At 41.2% G+C, this 22212-nt stretch overlaps 1 protein-coding gene across 3 annotated transcripts in view; it reads left to right on the top strand.

The window, feature by feature from the left end:
• The window catches only part of LOC140200406 (gastrotropin-like), a 192784-nt gene that overhangs the window by 13921 nt on the left and 156651 nt on the right, over nt 1-22212 (top strand). The window contains exons 2-3 of one of the 3 annotated variants that reach the window (XM_072263688.1): nt 2020-2372; nt 7015-7172. The exons of 1 other annotated variant lie outside the window; for it this stretch is intronic. The gene's annotated coding sequence lies outside the window, so the exon portion shown is untranslated. The remainder of the gene's footprint in view (nt 1-2019; nt 2373-7014; nt 7173-22212) is intronic. One more of the 3 variants, XM_072263687.1, reaches the window with a different exon arrangement.

A 22212-nucleotide genomic window follows, 5' to 3' on the forward strand; every position in this document is an offset into this window, starting at 1 on the left:
GGATGGAGATTGAAAATCTGGCTGAGTAGTGCCATAACAACAACCTCTTACTCAGCACCAGCAAGACCAGGGAACTGATTATTGATTTAAGGATGAGGAAACCAGAGGTCCATGAGACAGTCCTCATCGGGGTATCAGAAATAGAGAGAGTTAGCAATTTTAAATTCCTTGGTGTTATCATTTCAGAGGTGTTGTCCTGGGCCCAGCATGTAAGTGCAATTATGAAGAGGGCACAGCAGTACCTTTACTTCCTTAGGAGTTTTTAAAGATTCAGCATGACATCTATAAATTTGACTAACTTCTATAGAGGTGTGGTGGAGAGTATATTGACTAGCTACATGACAGACTGGTATAGAAATACTAATGCCCTTAAATGGAAAATCCTGCAAAAAGGAGTGCATATGCCGCAGTCCATCACGGGTAAAGCCTGCCCCAGCATTGTGCACATCTACACAGAGCATTGTTTCAGGAAAGCCACCACCCAGGTTAGGCTTTCTTCTCACTGCTGCCATCAAGAAGAAGGTCTCAGGCAAACACACCACCAGGTTTGGGAATATTTGTTACCTCTCAATCATAAGGCTCTTGAAACAGGGGGGATAACTTCACTCAACTTCATTTGACCTGCTACTGCAACACACATCAAAGTTAATCATAGTCATAGTCATACTTTATTGGTCCCGGGGGAAATTGGTTAAAGTTGCTGGTGAACGCAGCAGGCCAGGCAGCATCTCTAGGAAGAGGTACAGTCGACGTTTCGGGCCGAGACCCTTTGACAGGACTGACTGAAAGAAGAGATAGTAAGAGATTTGAAAGTGGGAGGGGGAGGGGGAGATCCAAAATGATAGGAGAAGACAGGAGGGAGAGGGATGGAGCCAAGAGCTGGACAGTTGATTGACAAAAGGGATATGCGAGGATCACGGGACAGGAGGCCTAGGGAGAAAGAAAAGTGGGGGAGAACCAGAGGATGGGCAAGGGGTATAGTGAGAGGGACAGAGGGAGAAAAAGGAGAGAGAGAAAAAGAATGTGTGTATATAAATAAATAACTGATGGGGTACGAGGGGGAGGTGGGGCATTAGCGGAAGTTAGAGAAGTCAATGTTCATGCTATCAGATTGGAGGCTACCCAGACGGAATATAAAGTGTTGTTCCTCCAACCTGAGTGTGGCTTCATCTTTACAGTAGAAGAGGCTGGGCAAAATGAAACCACACTCAGGTTGGAGGAACAACACCTTATATTCCGTCTGGGTAGCCTCCAATCTGATGGCATGAACATTGACTTCTCTAACTTCCGCTAATGCCCCACCTCCCCCTCGTACCCCATCAGTTATTTATTTATATACACACATTCTTTTACTCTCTCTCCTTTTTCTCCCTCTGTCCCTCTCACTATACCCCTTGCCCATCCTCTGGTTTCCCCCCCTCCCCCTTTTATTTCTCCCTAGGCCTCCTGTCCCATCATCCACTCATATCCCTTTTGCCAATCAACTGTCTCGCTCTTGGCTCCATCCCTGCCCCTCCTGTCTTCTCCTATCATTTTGGATCTTCCACCTCCCCCTCCCACTTTCAAATCTCTTACTAGCTCTTCTTTCAGTTAGTCCCGACGAAGGGTCTCGGCCAGAAACGTGGACTGTACCTCTTCTTAGAGATTCTGCCTGGCCTGCTGCGTTCACCAACAACTTTGATGTGTGTTGCTTGAATTTCCAGTATCTGCAGATTTCCTCGTGTGACCTGTTACTGAACTGTTTGCACAACATATGGACTCGCTTTCAAGGACTCTTTGTCTCATGTTCTCGATATTTATTTCTTCTTTTTCTTACTATTATTATTTCCTTTTTTTTGTTCTTTTGCATTTGCAGTTTGTTGTCTTTTGCTCGCTGGTTGTCCACCCTGTGGGTGCCGACTTTCATTGGTTCTATTATGGTTATTAGCTTTATTAAGACAGCAAGGGAATGATTTGCAGGTTTTTATATGGTGACGTATTTATATGTGATAAATTTACTTTGTACTTTGAACTTTGCAGACATCTGTAACAGTGAAATACAGCAACCAACGAGCCACAATGGGCTTTTATGTGGTAAAATCAGGAGGGCCAGCATTGTGGGGCTGTGATAGCTGAACAACTACAACTTGATTGGAGAACCATCTACTATTTGCATGCCACATCCCCTGCAATAGAGTCAGCTGAAAATCTTTGCAAACCTTTCTGGAGGAAAACATTTCAGCGAAGTAGACTTAGCTGAAGCCTAGCTACAGATGGAGATGGAAGAAGAGACAAAGATTATGGGCTCAGACCATGAGCAACAAGTGTGAATTCTTTAAACCAAGCATCACTTACTGTGGACAGACGATTGATGCACAAGAATTAAGTTTAAGGTAAATTTATTGTCAAAGTACATATACGTCACCGTATACAACCCTGAGATTCATGTTCTTGTGGCATACTCAATAAATCTATAGAATAATAACCATAAAAGAAAGAATGGAAGACCACACCAAAATGTGTTACACAGTGAGAAAGTTCAAGCAGTGGTGGATGCCCCAAGGCTAAAGGACATGTTGCAGTTGCTGTCTTTTTTAGAATTTGTCAATTACTATACCAGGTACATGCCAATACTGGCTACTGTGCTCCACTCCTTGGACTCCTACTACAAGTCAGGAAGAAATGGCAATGGACAAAGCAGTGTGATGTGGCCTTCCACAGGACAAAGGAAATGGTGACATCGGACACTGTATGCACACATTATGCTCCACGTCATCCAGTGAAGCTTGCCTCTGATGCCTTGCCTTATGGTACATGTGCAATCATGTCACATGTTATGAGTGATGGCAGTGAACGCCCCAGAGCCTTTGCATCACGTTCCCTTGCCACTGCAGAGAAAAATTACGCATAGATTGACAGAGATGTCTTGAGTCTGGCTTGGGGTGTAAAACGTCTCAACCGGTACTGGTATGGGGAAGAGTTTATCCTCATTATTGGCCATCAGTCTCTGGTGTCTATTTATGATTCACAGAAGGATGTTCCTTAAACAGTAGCAGCACGAATGCAGAGATGGGGCCTGTTCCTTGGAGGACACAATTACAACATCGAATTCAGGAGGACAACTAATCATGGAAATGCTGATGGATTATCCCATTTACCCTTGGATAAGGAAATACATGAAAAATTTACAAAAGAAGACACTCTTTTTGACATGTTCTCCCTAATGCAAAGTGGGAATTTCCTTATTAAAGCAGAGGTTATCCAATGAGAAACCAGAAAAACTCCCACACTTTTTCAGGTCTACATGGCCACACAAAATGGCTGGAATGTGCAGCAGAAATCCTAGTTCCCCATTTTTACCAGCGCCAGAATGAATTTGTCCTTGACAGAGGTTGCCTTGTGTGGGGATTGAGAGTTATTGTACCAACCAAGCTGAGAGGTAAACTGTTGGATGAGCTACATACTGATCATCTCAGTGTGGTCAAAATGAAGCTTTGTCTGGTGGCCTGGGGTAGACCAGCAGGTCGAGTAGCTTGCCATGCATTGTTCAGGATACCAGCAACATCTAGAGAATGTGCCTCTCCATCCCTAGGAATGGCCTGCATTCCTCTGGCAGAGGATTCATGTAGATTTTGCCAGACCGTTCATGGGACCAAATAATAGTAGTGGATGCAGCTGCACAGTGGCCAGAAGTGTTCTCAATAGCCTCCACTGTGGCCTTGCACACTGTTGATGTGTTGCGAAGCTTCTTCTCAATAACTGGCGTAACGGAACAATTAGAACGTGACATTGGACAACAGCTTGTTGTGGAATGCTTTCAGTCATTCCTCAAATTGAATGTTACATCTTCAACATACCACCCAGCTCCAAATGGCTTGGCAGAAAGTTTAGTCCAGAATCTAAAGAATGAACTGCACTTGACAGTGAACCAGAAGCTCATCAATTTCGTCCTTACATATCATAATGCAGTACAACTCACAAGCAGCAACTCACCTGCTACGCTGCTGCTGGGTTGTCACTTGTGCTCGTACATGGATCTCCTCAAACCCAATTTCAGAAGGAGTATGCAGGACAAACGGTTGAAATAAATTGAGGGCGCCTCAAACAAGCAGTCTCACTCCTGGACAAGCAGTCCTGGCGAGGGATTACAGAACTGATTCAAAGCGAGTACTTGGAAAGATTAAGGACAGAACTGAACCACTCTCCTACACAGTGGAGATTGCGTCCAATGTCATCTGGAGAAGACACATCGATCAGCTGAGGAGAGGAGAGTCAATAGTTAGAGAAGAAACATAGACACACAGAAAATAGGTGCAGGAATAGGCCATTCGGCCCTTCGAGCCTGCACCACCATTCAGTATGATCATGGCTGATCATCCAACTCAGAACCCTGTACCTGCCTTCTCTCCATACCCCCTGATCCCTTTAGCCACAAGGGCCATATCTAACTCCCTCTTAAATATAGCCAATGAACTGGCCTCAACTGTTTCCTGTGGCAGAGAATTCCACAGATTCACCGCTCTCTGTGTGAAGAAGTTTTTCCTCATCTCGGTCCTAAAAGGCTTCCCCTTTATCCTCAGACTGTGACCCCTTGCTCTGGACTTCCCTAACATCGGGAACAATCTTCCTGCATCTAGCCTGTACAATTCCTTTAGAATTTTATATGTTTCAATAAGATCCCCCTTCAATCTTCTAAATTCCAGCGAGTATAAGCCTAGTCAATCCAGTCTTTCATCATATGAAAGTCCTGCCATCCCAGGAATCAATCTGGTGAACCTTCTTTGTACTCCCTCTATGGCAAGAATGTCTTTCCTCAGATTAGGGGACCAAAACTGCACACAATACTCCAGGTGTGGTCTCACCAAGGCCTTGTACAACTGCAGTAGTACCTCCCTGCTTCTGTACTAGAATCCTCTTGCTATGAATGCCAGCATACCATTCGCCTTTTTCACCGCCTGCTGTACCTGCATGCCCACTTTCAATGACTGGTGTACAATGACACACAGGTCTTGTTGCACCTCCCCTTTTCCTAATCGGCCACCATTCAGATAATAATCTGTTTTCCTGTTCTTGCCACCAAAGTGGATAACCTCACATTTATCCACATTGAATTGCATCTGCCATGAATTTGCCCACTCACCTAACCTATCCAAGTTACCCTGCATCCTCTTAGCATCCAGGGCCAGATGGTCTGCATCCCAGAGTGCTTAAGGAAGTAGCCCAAGAAATAGTGGATGTATTAGTGATAATTTTTCAAAACTCGTTAGATTCTGGACTAGTTCCTGAGGATTGGAGGGTGGCTAATGTAACCCCACTTTTTAAAAAAGGAGAGAGAGAGAAACCGGGGAATTATAGACCGGTTAGCCTAACGTCAGTGGTGGGGAAACTGCTGGAGTCAGTTATCAAAGATGTGATAACAGCACATTTGGAAAGCGGTGAAATCATCGGACAAAGTCAGCATGGATTTGTGAAAGGAAAATCATGTCTGACGAATCTCATAGAATTTTTCGAGAATGTAACTAGTAGAGTAGATAGGGGAGAATCAGTGGATGTGGTATATTTGGATTTTCAAAAGGCTTTTGACAAGGTCCCACACAGGAGATTAGTGTGCAAACTTAAAGCACACAGTATTGGGGGTAAGGTATTGATGTGGATCGAGAATTGGTTAGCAGACAGGAAGCAAAGAGTGGGAATAAACGGGACCTTTTCAGAATGGCAGGCAGTGACTAGTGGGGTACTGCAAGGCTCAGTGCTGGGACCCCAGTTGTTTACAATATAAATGACTTGGATGAGGGAACTAAATGCAGCATCTCCAAGTTTGCGGATGACACGAAGCTGGGTGGCAGTGTTAGCTGTGAGGAGGATGCTAAGAGGATGCAGGGTGACTTGGATAGGTTGGGTGAGTGGGCGAATTCATGGCAGGTGCAATTTAATGTGGATAAATGTGAAGTTATCCACTTTGTTGGCAAAAATAGGAAAACAGATTATTATCTGAATGGTGACCGATTAGGAAAAGGGGAAGTGCAACGAGACCTGGGTGTCATTATACACCAGTCATTGAAAATGGGCATGCAGGTACAGCAGGCTGTGAAAAAGGCGAATGGTATGCTGGCATTTATAGCGAGAGGATTCGAGTACAGGAGCAGGGAGGTATTACTGCAGTTGTACAAGGCCTTGGTGAGACCACACCTGGAGTATTGTGTGCAGTTTTGGTCCCCTAATCTGAGGAAAGACATCCTTGCCATAGAGGGAGTACAAAGAAGGTTCACCAGATTGATTCCTGGGATGGCAGGACTTTCATATGAAGAAAGACTGGATGAACTAGGCTTGTACTCGTTGGAATTTAGAAGATTGAGGGGGGATCTGATTGAAACATATAAAATCCTAAAGGGATTGGACAGGCTAGATGAAGGAAGATTGTTCCCAATGTTGGGGAAGTCCAGAACGAGGGGTCACAGTTTGAGGATAAAGGGGAAGCCTTTTAGGACTGAGATTAGGAAAAGCTTCTTCACACAGAGAGTGGTGAATCTGTGGAATTCTCTGCCACAGGAAGCAGTTGAGGCCGGTTCATTGGCTATATTTAGGAGGGAGTTAGATATGGCCCTTGTGGCGATCAGGGGGTATGGAGGGAAGGCTGGTGCAGGGTTCTGAGTTGGATGATCAGCCATGATCATAATAAATGGCGGTGCAGGCTTGAAGGGCCGAATGGCCTACTCCTGCACCTATTTTCTATGTCTCTATGTTTCTATCCTCCTCACAGTTAACACTGCCTTCCAGCTTCGCGTCATCCGCAAACTTGGAGATGCTGCATTTAATTCCCTCGTCTGAGTCATTAATACATATTGTAAACAACTGGGGTCCCAGCACCGAGCCTTGCGGTTCCCCACTAGTCACTGCCTGCCATTCTGAAAAGGTCCCGTTTATTCCCACTCTTTGCTTCCTGTCTGCCAACCAATTCTCTACCACATCAATAACATACCCCCAATACCGTGTGCTTTAAGTATACACAGTAATCTCCTGTGTTTCTCCTGAAAGGTGTCCAGAGCTGTCAGAACCACTTCCTGCAGTCCCAGAGTCAAGTCTGACAAACCAACATGGAGGAGGCCCCAGAACCTGAGATTGTTTCACAACCACAAGTCTCACCTGTCAAGCAGCGTGTCTCCCCTTGACAGAAAAGACGTTATCCCACCAGAGTAAGAAATCCTTCACAATAATTAAATCTTTAGGCCTGAATGGGACAATTTAAAGTTTACTATGCTGTGGTTATCTATATATTATTTGTACATAATAGTATACTGTGTATATACTGTATAAGATGACTAGAGAGCAATACATCATGTATTTGAATTGAGATGCATTCTATAGTGGAGTTTATAGTTAAGCTGGGAGGTATAGTGTATTTAATATTTCGGTAATATTTGAGTAATGTTGTAAATATATTGTTTGATTAAGCATACTTTATTGTTAACATAATTCGTTACGGGTTGTGTTTAAGAAGTATGTGAATGGCATACATCGTTACTTCATCCTGTCACATGTGAGCTCCTCACATAATGTAAATCTAAGAGTACAGGTTTATCCCAGCTCCAGTGTTTCTCTTTCAGTTACTTTTTAGAAACATAGACACATAGAAGACCTACAGCACAATACAAGCCCTTCGGCCCACAAAGCTGTGCCGAACATGTCCTTACATTAGAAATGACCTAGGGTTACCCATAGCCCTCTATTTTACTAAGCTCCATGTACCTATCCAGGAGTCTCTTAAAAGACCCTATTGTATCCGCCTTCACCACCGTCGCCGGCAGTCCATTCCACACACTCACCACTCTCTGCGTAAAAAACTTTCCTCTGACACCTCCTCTGTACCTACTTTCAGGCACCTTAAAACTGTGCACTCTTGTGCTAGCTATTTTAGTCCTAGGAAAAAGCCTCTGACTATCCGCACAATCAATGCCTCTCATCATCTTATACACCTCTATCAGGTCATCTCTCATCCTCCGTCGCTCCAAGGGAAAAGGGCCAAGTTCACTCAACCTATTCTCATAAGGCATGCTCCCCAATCCAGGCAACATCCCTGTAAATCTCCTCTGTACCCTTTCTATGGTTTCCATATCCTTCCTGTAGTGTAACTTTTTAAAGTTACAAAACAGAACAGCCATCTCTATTCACTGAGGAGTAGGTGGCTTCTCAGGTGCTGACATGTGATGGTGGTGTATATTTATCAAATGTTATGTGCCTTTAAAGACCAAGGCACTTCTCTTGAAATTGCATGAGAGAGTACACGCAAAAAGTACCTGGGCACGTACATGGATAGAATGGTATGTTAGCACGTGGGACGAGTTTAGATGTGAATTCTGGTTGGTACGGCCCAGCTGTACTGAAGGCCGTTTTTGTGCTAAGACTTGATTGAATCTAAGTGTATGGAAGTAAGTGAAATTTGAGTAAGATCCTATTGTGGAAACAGATAGCTCCTAATTCTGATTCTAATCTCCTGTAACACTACTTCAAACTTGATTTTGGCCCATAATGCCATTTCTTCTAACTCATTAGACATTAACAGTAAATATAACCATGATTTATTGTACCAGAAACAGCTTTCCTAGAAAAGTATATCACACTTCGCTTGAAGATATTAAAAGTTATATCCTTGAATTTGGCTCTCTCGGTGTGTTCTAGAAGTACTGTAGTATTTTTCTCTATTCTCATTAAGATTATGGATGTCACTTCTTAATTTTGATTTTCACATTCTTAATTTTCATTGCAAAGGCAATCCCACGATTCTGATATGAAGTATATTTCAATTCGTACAGAATTAAAGATCCCTTCAGAATAGATAGATAGAGATTTTACCCCAGCCTTGGAAGGGTATACATGCTATGCAGGGATAAATTCTCATTTCCCACATCAACATTTCATTTGGTCGCTCTTGATACACTTCTGTGCAGAGAATACATGCATAATTGAGCACCATTAGCAGTACTCAGTTTCCCAGCAACAAAGTGACTCATTAGCTTAGAGCCACACAGACACAAGAATCAGCTGATGACACGAGCACCAATGATGAATCAGCTCTTTCATCAATCAATGGTAACTGAGCAGACTGAGCTGCTAAGAAACTTAGTGGACTGTTGATGTGGAGGCACGCTGATTAATCTTTAACAAGAATATTGAATAAATTAGAATATATCGATGCAAGCTACAGGAAACCCCAAGGATGTGAAAATATTGGATGAAGGGATTTTTTTCACCTTAACTTTAAACTATTCTGCTTTGTCTGGATAATTTTTACACCTTCTTAAGGCCCTCCCCTCCATTGAGTACATCTACATGGAGCGCTGTCGCAGGAAAGGAGCATCCATCATCAGAGCCCCCACCACCCAGGTCATGCTCTCTTCTTGCTACTACCTTCAGAAAGAAGGTAGAGGAGACTCAGGACACAAACTACCAAGTTCGGGAACAGTTATTACCCCTCAACCATCTGGCCCTTGAACTAATGGGAATAACTTCATTTGCCCCATCACTGAATGGTTCCCACAACTTATGGACTCACTTTCAAGAACTCTTCACCACATGTTCTCAATATTTATTGCTTCTTTCTTTCTTTCTTTCTCTCTTTTCGTTTGTATTTGCACAGTCTGTTGTCCTTTGCACATTGGTTGTTTGCTCTCCCTGTTGGGTGTGGTCTTTCATTGATTCTATTATGGTTCTTCAATTTATTGAGTATGCCCACAAGAAAACTGAATCTCAGGGTTGTACAGTATATGGGTGGAAGGTTCAAAGGTTCATTTATTATTCAAAGTATACAACTCTGAGGATAAGTATTTAGATCACAAATTTTCTTTTAACTTTGAACTGCCCAGAAGCCTTGAAGCAGGTTAGTTATTTAGCTACTGCCTTAGCATAGGGATGGTGGAGGCAATTTTACAAGAGGAACTGGGGTGAACAAAGCAAGGATCTGTGGCTTTTTTGTGAATAACATCAGTTATTCTGAAATTAGCAAATCTAATTTTCCTTTCCTATAAAAAGGTAGAAAATATTCTGAACAAAATAAGTAATTAAGTCTATTTTGCACAGGCATATTGTTGGTGACACTATTGATAGTAAGGGGAAAATGACAGCATCATCTTGACAGTAATTTAGAAATAGTTGTGACATCTCAGTCTTCACAGTGCCTTGGTTACTGAAGCTGCTTAACATGGTTATGCCTTCTCTATTCTTAGTGTCTGCGTCATGAGAAAGTGGAACAATCTGGAATATTTAATAGCAGAGCAGTATAATCTGATGGATGTGCTGTACTTCATATTAACAACAAATCTATCTTTGTATTAATAATTTTAGATATTGTTTTATAATAATGATTCCACTAAATAAGGACACATATGTAAGAGATACAACTGTCAGATTTATGCAGGTGTCCAAGAGAAAACCTTTTCCTGTAAAAACAATTCTGTATTAAAAATCCTTTTTTTATTGCTCCTCTTCATTACATTTACAGCTTTAGACAAATAACTTCGCTTCATAATTAAGCTTAATCATTAAATCTTCTGTAATGTTCACAGTACTGGTAGATAGCTCTTAATGTTTAACACAGTTCCAATGTAGCTTCAATGCAGTAGTAATTCATCCATGATTCTAATACGATATCACATCGTTGATGAAGTAAAATTGTGGTGTGTATACTGATATTGAAAGATTCAGACATGGATAAATATCACTGCACAAAACAAAGCTTAAATACCGGTGGCTGATGCTTCCCTTACCAAAATTTATTACTCTAGTTAGGCACATCCAGTTAGTTTGATACCTCTACTTAATTTATCATTCTCTCTACTTCCTACTGTGGATGTTTAAAATTACCTTAATCGGGAATAAATCTAGTGATATTCCATTTTTAAAGCACTTCTAACACAGTAAGACATCCAAAGGCATGTCAGAGGGCTGTTATTAAATGTAAAATGTATATTGAATCTGTTGAGGAAATATATTGGCAAATGATCAAAAGTTTTAGTTAAAGAGATAGATTTCAAAGAATGTCTTAATGGAGAAAAAAATCTGTGATAGGTGGAGTGTTTCATGAAGAAAACTCCAGATCAACACGCACAAAATGCTGGACGAAGGTATGTTTTTGGAATGTGTGAGGAAACATAAACACCCAGAAAAAGCCCCCAGAATCACAGAGAGACCATACAAGCTTCTTCTAGGCACCAATCTTATAGTGTTAAACTCAAGTACATAATGTATTCCGCAGAATGGGGAGTTCCCTTCACTTGGCCAATGGCTATTCCTTTGTCATTTTCACTGGAAAAGCTTATCATATTGCTATTTTAAAATCATTGATGTTCTTTTACGTCAGTGACTATATTCTAGATACTTAACTGATATTATGCATTGACATGAAAGCTAGAACCAGAAATAGACCATGCAGATCATCAAGTTTGCACTTTACATTAAATAAGATTATTGTAGTTGTACTGTGTATCTATTCCAGTTTCCTTCTTTATCTGCTAATGCAGACTTGAGTTTTCCAACAAGTACCCACCTAAAGCCTTTGAGTAAAAATTTCAGATGTTTACAACTGTCTGAGTGAACAAATTTCTCCTCATCTTAATTCCAAATTACTGACATCCAAATAGAGCTGTTGAAATTGCCCTCATATCCCCATCCCAAAGTTATCAATTTGAGATGATCTGAAAAATTATCCTGCAGGTCACCAGCGTATCTGTGCTAAATTTGATATCCTTTCCGGAAAAATAAAAACTGTCTGCTGTAAGAACACCTCTAAACTTCGCATGGGATTCAACAGCATTGAAAAACACTTCTGTTTGGTATGGTAGCAGGAGATAGAAAATTGGCCGTTTTCTACCACCAGTATAAACTGACATCTATCACAGAATGGGCATATTGATAATAACTCATTTATCTGTAAGAATTTACCATCTAAAGCACTTTGTCAGGGTGAAATTGTAGTTCCAAGTTTTCTGCCACGTTGTGTGAAGATAAAAATATTTCCTTCTTCTCTCTCATATTTTTAGTGTACTTATAAATTGCACCAGTAACTTCCCATCTGTCTGCAGTAACTGTGTACGCTTCAATGATTTAGTCTCAAAAATCATGGCTGTTTTGTTGTGCAAAATCAATGCTCAGGAAAATAATATTGAAATCAGGAGACCTAGTTTAATCCTCCCATTAAAAAATATCATACGTACCAAAATTAAGAAACTTTGAACAGCTATAACATACTATGCTGACAGGCAATAAGAATTTTTAAAATAGTTTTTTAGGTCATTAAGCTGCTTAAGTGGGCTCTTCACAGTCAGGACAGGGGAAGAGCTACTAAAAATGGCTACATCCAGGACAGAAGTGAATGAACTGTCCTGGCTGCCCTGATAGTTGTGTAATTCTATGGATCTTAGAAGGAATAAGAATCAGAGTGGCTTGTGACACCGCTCTAGTTGAAAAATTTATTCACTCTCTTGTCAAGCTTCAATCAAAAATAAAGGCAGTATGAAAAAGAGGCCAGTAGAAATTCAACCAGAGGTCAATTTCTTTCAGGAAAAAGGGGAACTCAAAAAACTGGCATTCATAATTACAATTAAGGTTACTTTATAGTTTGAGGATACAGGAGTAGAAATTTATTCATAGTGCTGTTGTATTTTTCATTGCTGGTAAAGAAGAAGAATCTAGAATGCAATATGGACAGATAATTCCGTTTTTAGCCAATAGAACATCGAACAGTACAGCACAATACAGGCCCTTTGGCCCATGATGTTCTGCTAATTCTAACCTTAATTTAAGATCAGTCTAGCTCTTCCCACCCACATAGCCCTCCATTTTTCTTCCATCTATGTTTCTGTCTAGGAGTCCCTTAAATGTCCATAATGTATCTTACCACTGTCCCTGGCAGATCCTACCACTCTCTGTGTAAAATTCTTACCTCCGACATCACCCTAGCTTTCAGCCAGTCACTTTAAAATTGTGCTCCCTCGTATCAGTCATTTCTGCCAGGGGGAAAAATGTCTGGCTGTCCACTCTGTGGATGCCTTTTTATCATTTTGTACACCCCTATAAAGCTATAGATTGCTCACCCTATCTTCATAAGACTTGCTCTCCAATCTATGCAGTATCCTCATAAATCTTCTCTGCACCCTCTAAAGTTTCCACATCATTCCTATAATGAGGTAACCAAATTTCAACACAATGCTTCAAGTGAAGTCTAATTGGAGTTTCAATAGAGCTGCAACATTACCTCATGGCTCCTGAAGTCAATCCCCCAAATATCAAACCATATGCCTTCTTAACCATCCCATCAACTTGTGTGGCAACTTCCAGCTGTATCACTGGTTCAGCCTTCCAAAGTGTATCACTTCATTCTTTTCCGAATGCAATTTATCTGCCCTTCTCAACTCAGCTCTGCATCCTTTTAATGTTCCATTGTAACCTACAACAACCTTCTACACTATCTACAACACAACCAACCTTCCTGTTATCTGCAAACTTACTAACCTACCCTTCCTCTTCCTTGTCCAAGGCATTTATATAAACCATGAAGAGCAGGGGTCCTGGAACAGATCTCTGCAGGACACTGCTGGTCACCGACCTCCAGGCAGAATACACTCCATCTACTACCACCCTCTTTTTTCTGTAGGCAAGCAAATTCTGAATCTAGGCAGCCACGTTCCCCTGATCCCATGCTTCCTGACTTTCTGAATGAGCCAATTATGAGAGACCTTCTCAGGCCTTACTGAAATCCATACACCACATCCACTGCTCTACCGTCATCAATTTATTTTGTCACTTCCTCAAATAATTCAATCAGGTTTGAGGCATGACCTGCCCCTCACAAAGTCATGTTGACTCTCCCTAATCTGTCCATCCTTCTCCAAATACTTGTACACCCTGTCTCTACGAATCCCCTCCAAAAGTTTGCCTATCACTGACATAAGTCTCACTGGGCTATAATTCCCAGGGTTATCTGTATTACCTTTCTTGAACAAAGAAATTCCATTTGGCACCCTCCAGTCTTCCTGTATTATTTCTGCAGCCAGTGGGGATGTAATGGTTATTGCCAAAAGGGCAGCAATCTCTTCCTTTTGCTTCCCGTAGTAACCTGGGGTATATCCTGTCCGGCCATAAGGACTTATCTATCCTAATGTTTTTCAGAAACTCCCGCACATCCTCTTTCTTAGCTTGATTCCTATTATCGGCCAGAATACATTCCCTTTCCACAGCTTTTACTCTCCCTTGTTAGGGGAGTGTTTCACTGCAACATTTCACAAATAGTAGTGGTGAAAGGATTTGAAGTAACATTCCATTTACAGGCATCGTGTACAGCCTGTTGCCCCTGGGAATAGCTGTGACCAGAATACATCCTCTTCACAACAAAAGGACAGTGTCAATTTATTGGTCATTCATGTGCATAAATAGAACCATTATCTACATCCCTGCTGTAACACTGAAGCATTTTATTGTGGCTTCCTCTCAAGCAGCAGACCCTTTTTTTTTATTTTTCCTCTTTGATATTAGATTTTTACTATTACTAGTTAGTTTTTCCTGCTGTACTTCTCATCGCGTTTCTCATAACGATCCAACAAGGGATTTTTGAAGGAGTGGAAGTAACATACTTCTGTTTAATTTTCTTAGCACTGAGCAATCGAGGGATCTTTTCCTACTCCATTTTTTTTTCTCTGTCAATAGCAACAGCAATCTCTATTTATATAGAAACTTAAGCATAGTAAATACTGTAAGGAAGCAGAATTTTTTAAATGATCAAAAGCTGAACAATGAGATAAGAATGTAGTAAAGATAGAAAGGGAGGGGAAGAAGTAGGAATGGTTAGGGGTGGTAGTTTACAATTTAGGGCCAAAGTAGTAAAATGGTGTGAATATATTAAAGATGAGAAAATGCCCATGACTGATGAAGAATGGAAGGTTTTAGGGGTGGAAAATGTTACCGAAATAGGGAGCTCTTTCAGAAAAATGTATTTAAAGTGTGAGTATATTTAAATGGTTCTAGTTCAGCAAACACAGGAGCAATGTGTTAATTAGACATAGGCTAGACGCAGCTTTGCATGGCCTTAGATTTATGGGAGTCCTTGGAAAGGTTAAATCTAAATGTAACAAAGTCACAGCTGCATTGGATTAGCCAGAACAAAAAATGAGTCAAGTAAGCTTACAGAGCTGGAACCAGGATTGACACAAGGCCGCAGCTCACCTTCGGGTCAAATACAGCACCAACTTTACAGTCTGTTTCAGATGATTACTTTAAAGGAGGAAGGAGAAATAATGGGAAAGGACATTAAAATGGTTTAGTTCTTTACAATATTTATAGGGAGATCATAAAATTGTAGAGAGAAACAGCCTGGAAACAGGCCCCTTGGCCCACTGAGCCTGTACTGACCATCAAGCTCCCTCTTGCACAAATCCTAGATCAGTCTCATGTCTATTATCCCTCATCAGCTCCCTCAGATTCTACTACTAAAGGCAATTTACCGACCAACCCTCCATTTTTTGTAATGAAGTGAAACCAGAACACTTGGAGGAGACCCTCATGATCACAGGGAGAATGAGCAACATCCTAGGTCAAAACTGAACCCAAGCCTCTGGCACGGTGAGTTCGGCAAAATGTCTGCTTATCCAGTAGTAGATATTTAAGAATCGGTTAGAGAACACTGAGGAAGGCCATGGGCCAGGAGAAGTTGCGATGAAGTAAATTGTGTGTGGTCAGTGTTGGTACCAAAACTGACACTTTATATTTAGAGAATATTGCTGGCAGCAGTAAGGAGTTAGAAGGGGCCCAAGGAAAGATACTATGGAAGGACCAGAATTAACAGCATGGGACCAGAAGAGAAACCTTTGCAGGTGATTCCCCATCAGCTCCGAGACGATAAGGGTGGACAGAGGGAACTGATGCTATTAGACTATGGAGGAAAAGGATTGGACAGGATGGAAAGACTTTTCTCTTTCCAGCTCCTACCCTGACAAGGTGCAACTCCCTCCATCCATTTGATCTCCACCATCAACTTGCCCTTTTAGGTGACATTTCCCAAATAATTTCAGTAGCTACAATTTAAGAGCATCTTCTTGCACAGTTCACTCTAAGGGATGCTCCCTGACTTAAGGGATGCCAATAAAGCAGAAAGTCTTGAAGTAGGCACAAAATTGTTTGTATGTGCAAAAGGCCAAACACGAGAATCAGCAGCAGGAGTAGGCCATTTAGCTTTTTGATTCCGTTCCTGCATTAATTATGATCATAGCTGGTTCTGTGCCTCAAATTCACTTTCCCACTAATATTCCCTAATTCTCCAAGTACCAAAAAAAATCCACCCATCCTGGCCTTGAATTCATTCAACATCTGAGCATCTACAATCCTGAAAAGCAGTACTCCAAAAATTTACAGCACTCTGTACAAAGGAGTTTTTCCTCAGTCTCAAATGGCAGAGCCCCTATCTTGTGAATCCCTCACAGAACGTTCTGTGTCAATGAGATTACCTTTCAGTCTTTCAAACCTCAGTGGGTATGGATAATCTTAATAGTTTTTCATCGGATGATCCCATCATCCAGGGGTCAGTTTAATGAATTATGTGTTATCTCCAAGTCTAGTACATCCTTCTTCTGTTTCAGAGTGAAAAAACACAGTCCAAAGCCCTATAGAAAACCAGAGAGACAACTTCACCTTCCTGCTCCAACACCCTTGCAATTGTAGTCAATCAAAATCGGAATCACTGACAGATGTCATGAAATTTGTTGGTTTGCAGCAGCAGTACCATGCCATGCATAAAAAATTACGATAAGTTGTAACACAAAATAGATAAAAATAAGTAAGTAGTGCAAAACAAAAGCAAAGGTAAGGTAGTGTACATAGGGTTATGGTCTATTCAGAAATTGGATGATGGAAATTCAAATATTCAAATGCTTTAGACAGGCTCTGCTCAACATGCAACGTAATCTTAACTCTGGCAAGTCACCGGTACTCCAACTTAACCCTTTCCTCTAAACTACTGCTACCTTTTCTCCTATGCCTTAGTTTTTTAACCTGATTGCATTTTGTTTAAACGCCATGGGAATATCCCTGCAAACTTGTTGCTATGAGTAGATAATTAGCAGGGAAAAGATCTTGGAATGTATTTCATTCCTGAGACTTTTAACATGCTCCCATTTTCAATTATGCTCTTGATATTTGATCGCTGCTATCCAACATTCTCCCACATATACTCATTCTCCCTGTTTCCTCACTAATGTACTTCTCCTTTCATAATAGCTTCATTGATTATCCTGTACTTCCTCTTTCATTGTTTCATTCTTTTACTTTGTTTCTCACTTCTTTCCCTCTTTCTCATCCCTTTCCTCTTTCTCCTTTCCTCCCTTTTATTTTCTGATGCTTATTTTCTTCCCCCTCCCATCTCATTTCTTCGTATCAACTGTTCTTCCTTGCAGACCTCCTGTTTCGATTCATTTTCAGATTTCTTTTCTACTTTGGTTCCCATTCATGCTCTTGTTAATTTTTGCTTCTTTTTTTTGGTCTTTTCTGCTATTTCTGCAGCTGCTGTTTTTCTTATTTCAACATCTTTTCCCCTCTAAGATGTCTTCCTAGTTATCTCTTTTACTCTCTTATTTCCTTTCTTCTTTTTCCAAGAATAAACAAGTGGGCTTTCTCCTGTACCACTCAGTTTCTATCCCTCTGTTGACATCTGGGCATCATCACATTGTTATTTGTGGGGCCCTCCTGATCACGAGTTTGTTGTACCTTCTGCTGCCATTCGTAATTAATTAGTTGTAAAACATTACAAGACATTTTGTGGTTGTGAAAAGCAGCACACAAATACAAATTCAACCTTTTCAGAATTCTCCTCTCATCTTTCCATAGATGTTGTTGTCAGAGTGTCTGGCCCAACCTAAATGTCTGCTCCAGGGTCCAGTAATACTGAACATCTGTACTTGTGGAGTGAGGAATCTTTAATCCTTTGCCAGACTTCGGTTAATGCTGAAGAGTAGAGTGTTCATGCCTGGACACACATTCTTAACTACTTTGTGTTGCATTCAATCTAAAATTAAAGTCAGAAGTGTTACACATACTTATGAGCAGAACGTGAGTATACAGTCTGGATTATACAGTCTTATCGTTGTGAGAATGTATTTGATGTTTAAAAATAAATTTTCTTATATTGTTATTCTGTAAGCATGTTTCTTTCTCAGTCCCTTCCTCTTATGGCACAACGTTTAGGTAACAGTTTCTTGTGGGCTTGCTTAAATTTGGAATGATTCTCTGTAAGTAATCATGCACTTCCTTCTGATTGATTCTGTTGTTGAGTAATTGAGGAACAAATTGATTAAAGATGTGTTAAAGGAAACTGTCAAAGTACTCTCAAGCCTCCGTGAAGATCCTCCACAGAAGAGTTTTAGGCAAAAGGGAAGTTCTGATAAGTGCATGTTACAGCTATCATGCCAGTCCAATTTATTTGATAGTTTTCTTATTTAATCCTGATGCCCAGCTCTCTTTGTTTATCCAAAGCCCTCTTGAAGTTAGTTAATCTGGTTTTACTATGCTTTGAGGGAAAACATTTCAGTCTAATATTTCTCTATACACATTCATGTTTCTCGTGTTGCCTCCAAGTTCTTTTACCAATCAGCTTAAACTTGTTTGATTAATAACTCTTAAGCAACTGCAAAGACTTTTCTCTTTTTTTATAAAATCTGATTGTGATTTTGCACAACTCTATCAAATTCCCTCAACTTTTCCTGCTTCAAGGACACCAACACCACTCTCTCAAGCTTTTACAATGTAACGACGGGTATATTCAAGGATGTCATTAAACTGGAAAGGATACAGAAAAGATCCATGGGGTTATTACTTTAGTTATCAGGAGAAGCTGGATAGGCTGGGCTATTTTCTCCTGAAGCATTTAAGCTTGAGGGATGTCCTTATAGAGGTTTATAAAATCATGAGATGGGTAGATAAGGTGTGTGGTCATAGTTCTTTTTCCCCTGTGTGGGTGGTCTAAACCTAGAGGGCAGAAATTCATGGTAAGAAGAGAAAGATTTAAAGGGGACTAACTTTTCACACAGAGGGTTGTGGCTATACATAGAGGCAGGTACAACTACTGTGTTAGGAAGATACCTGGACTGGTACATGGATAGGCAAAGCCTACTGGGATATGGGCCAAGTGCAGGTGGATGGGACTAGTTCAGAAAGACATCTTAGGCAGAGGAATTGGCTGAAGAATCCGTTTCTGTGCTGAACAACTCTATGACTCTCATGAAATTACTCATTCCTGGTACCATTCTAGTAAAGATCTACTGCACTGTTTCAGAGTCCTTGTCATCCTTACTGAAGACTGATACCCAAAATGTGAAGAAGAATTCCAGCTGGGTCTAAACAGTGTTTCATTAAGGATCTACATAACTTCCTCGGTGTTTAAATGTGCCTTCAGTTGCTAACAGTAACTGGGTGCTAAAGTGGCAGCCATCTGTTCCTCTCACCCACCAACAGACTATTCAGTTCTGTTCTGTCAATGGAACCAGATATTGAGATGGAAGCAGAGCAGGGAATCAATACTCCCACATCTGTTTAATGTCAGATACTAAAGAGAAATGTTTCTACCTCTGTGCTTATAAAGACGGATTGTTTTTGAACAGTGATAATTCACAATTTTCCCACATTCAAACACTCATTAATATAGAGCTCCAAGTCTCAGTTCCTTTAGGTCACTTAAAACAAACATCAGTTTATACCACCTCATCTTATTCCAGCTATCATAATGAATTATGTCACATTTGTGTTGGTGCTCAACCAAAATCTATTACTATTTACTAATTTACTGAATTTTGCATCATCTCCAATGAAGTTATGCTTTGCTATCCAGATACATCAGTAACAAAGTCAGGAGCAGAGGTTCTAGCATTGACTTCAAGGGAAGTCATGACACTCTTTCTTCCAAACTGAGTAACAACAGTTTGTCGCGATTTTCTCTGTACTGTGATCCTAAATCAGTCAGGCATCCTTACAACCACAAACGCTAGAGATTCTGCAGATGCTCAAGATCCAGAGCAACATACACAAAACGCTGGAGAAACTCAGCAGGTCAAGCAGCATTTATGCAGAGGAATAAACAGTCAACAGGACCCTTCATCAGGACTGGAAAGGAAGGGGGAAGAAGCCAGAATAAGAAGGTGGGAGGGGAGTAAAGGAGTGCATGCTGGTAGGTGATAGATGGAAAAGGTAAAGGGCTGGAGAAGAAGAAATCTGTTAAGAGAGGACATGGACCATGAGAGAAAGGGAAGGAGGAGGGCATCAAAGGGAGATGATGGCAGATGAGAAGAGAAGGAAGAGGGAGGTCAGAATGGGCACCAGAAAAAGAGAGAAGCACGAGGGGAGAGAAATTACCAGAAGTTAGAAAAATTGATGTTCATGCCATCAGGGTAGAGGCTACCCAAGCAGAATATGAAGTGTTGGAAGAGCAATAGAATTTCTGGTCTAAATTGCTCCTGTCTGTGATGAGAGTGCTTGACAAGGATGGTTTGGACCTAAGTGCTGGGGTATCAGACTGAGCACCAAACCTTAGTTCAGGTGCTCTTTAAATACTCAATTCTTGGCACATAAAACATGTTTGCCAATTAGCCAGACCTTCCTGAACCTTAAAGGATCCATACTCCAGAGAGTTAGAGCATACAAATCATGGAAACTTGCACGAAGGGAGTGTGACGGAACACTCTCTACATGGCTGCAGGTGAAAATTATTAATTTATTTTGTAAAGGTTTATCTCTCTGCTTGTGTACGGCATGTTTTGGGCATACAGTGTATCGCTCCACGCCTATTTGATTTGAAGGAAGGGGAAGAAGACAGCTCCCAGAACAGAGATATTACAAAGATCTCTTTTCCATTGTATGTAGAATGTTTGTACAAATCACTGCTAAACGGTAGTTATAGCCCCGGACCCAGCAGCTGGGAAATCACATGAAACATCTTAAGAGGCTATCTTTTAGTGGAGGTTCAGAGCAGTGGGAGAGTGACGACTGTAGTTGTAGCAGGGTGTCAGTTTGTTGTAACCAATCTCCACTCTAGCATACCACCCATAGTTCCCGAGTAAAATCAAGGAACACCAAGAATGTAAAATAACATATCATCATGCCATAAACAGTAATCATTTACAGAAGAGATAACAGAAGCTTATTTCTCACATGTTAACACATCATTGAAGCTGTAAGAAACTACAATGACTAATAGACACTAAGACTTAATTCCTGGTTCTGTAGAGAGATGAGATGGTGTCATCCATGACAGCAAATGACATAAAGCAAATGGTCGGAGTATCCTTGGGACTGAAGAAACAAAGTTACCTCAACTCTTACACGAGGAAATCTGCAGATGCTGGAATTTCGACCAACACACATAAAAGTTGCTGGTGAACGCAGTAGGCCAGGCAGCATCTCTAGGAAGAGGTACAGTCAATGTTTCAGGCCGAGACCCTTCGTCAGGACTAACTGAAAGAAGAAGAGCTAGTAAGAGATTTGAAAGTGGGTGAAGGAGGAGGAGATCTGAAATGATAGGAGAAGACAGGACGGGGAGGAATGGAACCAAGAGCTGGACAGTTGATTGGCAAAAGGGATATGAGAGGATCATGGGACAGAAGGCCTAGGGAGAAAGAAAAGGGGGCTCCCTCTGTCCCTCTCACTATACCCCTTGCCCATCGCTTTTTCCCCCCTCCCCCTTTTCTTTCTTTTCTTTCTCCCTAGGCCTCCTGTCCTATGATCCTCTCATATCCCTTTTGCCAATCAACTGCCCAGCTCTTGGTTCCATCCCTCCCCTCCTGTCTTCTCCTATCATTTTGGATCTCCCCCTCCCCCTCCCACTTTCAAATCTTCAAAAATCGAGAAAGGTTTTAAAAATTCTGTCAATTTCAATGTCTTTTTTTAATGCTTCTTTCTCATAGTCCTCTTTTTCTTGTTTATTTTTTCTTTTCTGTGCTCCACTCTCGTATTTTTTTTTGTCCGCCATGATGATAGCTACCTATTTTGGGCCCCCTGCAGCTCGGGCCCCTGGGCTGCAGCCCAGCCTAGCCCTGCCTAAAGTCCGGCCCTGGAGATGCCCCTCACTGGTAATCTGGTTTTAAAATCTGCGCCCCCCCCCCCTCCCCCAGTATATACTCGTAAATGACAATGAATGGGACAAGTTTGGCTGCAGGCACCCAATTAATATCACCCCTGTGATTATCATTTATAATTGTGACCACATAAGCA

The sequence above is a fragment of the Mobula birostris genome, chromosome 7 (assembly GCF_030028105.1).
Source record: "Mobula birostris isolate sMobBir1 chromosome 7, sMobBir1.hap1, whole genome shotgun sequence".
Classification (NCBI taxonomy): Eukaryota; Metazoa; Chordata; class Chondrichthyes; order Myliobatiformes; family Myliobatidae; genus Mobula; species Mobula birostris.